Source organism: Fukomys damarensis, unplaced genomic scaffold (genome assembly GCF_012274545.1).
Source record: "Fukomys damarensis isolate Sample0158 unplaced genomic scaffold, DMR_v1.0_HiC HiC_scaffold_35, whole genome shotgun sequence".
NCBI classification, from domain to species: Eukaryota; Metazoa; Chordata; class Mammalia; order Rodentia; family Bathyergidae; genus Fukomys; species Fukomys damarensis.
The window spans coordinates 2,563,325-2,565,899 of NW_022900947.1; positions in this window are offsets into that span (position 1 = coordinate 2,563,325).

Here is a 2,575-nt window from a genome sequence, read left to right on the forward strand (position 1 = left end):
TGGCCCCGTACCGCACGGCCTCACCGCACCCGCACGGCTGGTGGCCGCCCCGACAGTGGGTCCGGCACTGTCACACCTGTCAGGGCTGGGCGTGGGCTGGGCGGCCTCCTGGACCTCACATCCCGCCCTCTCACTGGGGTCTGGCTCCTACGCCCGGCAGGCAGCCGTGTTGCCCTTGACGCCCACTAGGCCACGGTGCGCCGTCCCGAAGCTGGGCCAGGCGGAGGGGATGTAGGGATGCATCAGTCAGGTCTGCTCATCCGGGACACTTAGAACACGTTCAGCCCAGGCTGCAGCGAGGATCACACAGCAGAGCCCAGGCTCTTATAGGTACAACACAGGCTGCACCATGGACACAAACACTGCGGCTGGACTCGTGCTCAAAGCCTTCAAACTGTGGTCTCAGGCTGGGGAGCGAGGGAGCCTTCCCTGTGCAGACCCGGCTGTCCTCCCGACGGCCACCCCACTGTGAACATGGAGGACACCTGGGCAATGCTGGACTACCAGGCTTCAGGGCCAGGCCCCAGGAGGCTTAGCATCTGGGCAGGATGCAGGGATGGAGAACAGGCCAAGGAAGAATCATGCAAGCTCCGCCAGGCACTGTGGCAGGGAAGGCAGCTCAGGAAGAGGGACTGTGCACGTGGAGGTCAAGAAGGGAATTGTGTGCAAAGGCCTGGGGGTCAGAGAGACAGAGAGACTGCTGGGGCTAGAGCTCAAGGATACACAGGTGGCACTGCATGGCAGGGGTAGCCCAGGGCCCTGTGAGTGTGGGGGAGCCCTGGGAGAGTGTCCTGATGGTGCCAAGCAGGACAGGATGCCAGGGCCACACTGGCAGCTGGGTGGAGAAGTGATGATGGGGGTCAGGGAGGACTGGAGTTGGAGACCACACTGTGACCCCAGCGGCAATGCACCTGTCTGTGGAGTCATCAGACCTGGGCCACTCACAGTGTTGAACAGGACACCAGGAGGAGCTGAGGGGCTCCAACCCAGGTGGGGTGCAGCAGTGCCCAGCATGGGAGGCACCTCAATGCCACAAGAGGGACAGCACCACGGACTCCTGCTGTGCCCTGGGGGTGGGCACTGCCAGGGAGCAATGCCTAGCTGGGCCTGATCCCGGTCCTGGGCGTCCTGAAAAGCACCAGGCCCAGGGGCACAGTTTTCCCAGCCAGCCTGGTGACCACAGCCCCTGCGTGCCTACACAGCCTGGGCCAGCACATCAGGGTGCTGGGAAGGGGCCTGTGGGGTCCTTGTGCCCAGGAGACGGTGCCTGGCCACGCCTGGTGCCCTATTGGCACAGCCCCGTGAGGACAACCAAAGGTCAGGGCAGCTGCTTGGCCCTCCCGCCAGTCTCTTCCCACCCTGGGCCTCTGACCCGCTGTGCCCACATAGCTGCCAGGGCCACTTCCACCCATCAGACCATGGGTGTCACCCACAGGGTGGCGCCCTTCCTCAGTCCAGCACCTGGACCTCAGCAGCTAGCCGGCTGCAGCCGCTGCCCTGCTTGCTCTCCCATCCGGTTCAGCAATGTCTACCCCCGCAAGGGCTGCTGTGCTCAGGGGATGCAGGTCCAGGCCCAGCAGAGCAAGCGGTGCTGCCTCAGCCTCCAGTTCAGCCTGAGTTCACCTGGTCCTGAGGCCCCTCCCCCAACTCTGGACCTTGGAGGTGGGGTCTTGGGGGTCCCTGCTGGGGCAGGGCATTAAAGCCCCCTGCCTGCTCAGCCTTCTGCCTTCCACCTAGTGGGCTTTGGCCAGACACAGACGGAGCGGGGGCTGGTCCCTGACCTCGACCTGCCAGCCTCCTTGACCAAGAGGCGCAAACATCTGTGTGGTACAAGTTCCCAGCCTCCAGGGTTTGCCGGAACCGCAAAACAGACTCCCTGGCCATGAGCCCTGTGACCTCCTCTGCGGACCCCTCTGATGGACTCGGGGACCCTCATCTTTGGAATAGAGACACTGAGGAAGCTCTGCCCACAAGGCAGCCTCTAAGCCCATGATGCTGAAGGCCAGTCTGGTCCTGCTCCTGCCCAGCCTTGGGCACCACCCCCAACCCTCCATGCCAGCTGCCCGCCCAGAGCAGCCTGCCCTTCCTGTCCGGCTCACAAAGCGCGGCAGAGCCCCCTGGACCTCCACACACCAGAGGTTCCCCCTGCAGACCGCCTTACCCGATGGCACCGGAAGAGCCCCTCTTTGGCTCCCCGCCCCCGGGAGTCAGTGCACCCGGAGGTGGGAACACTATGCAGTCTCCGCCCAGCTGCTGCGGGCTGCGGACTGGGACCTCACATCCTCACGCCAGGGACATAGCCCTGGCCTCAGTGAAGACCCTGCCTCTCTCAGTGGCCCTCAGACGAGGGCAAGGACGGCGTGGTTCCAGCAGCGCCCTCCACCAGTGGTCTGCTCACGGCCAGAAGCAGCCAGGGTCCCACAGCCTCTCCCTGGAGCCCAGCGACCCAGGGCCCCACTGACTTCGCCCGACGGACCAAGACCAAGTCTGAACCACAGGCAGAAAGCAAGAAAACACTACGGCAGTGCCAGCGCGGGAGCCCGCAGGGTGACTCCAGGAGCGACAGTGCTCAGCC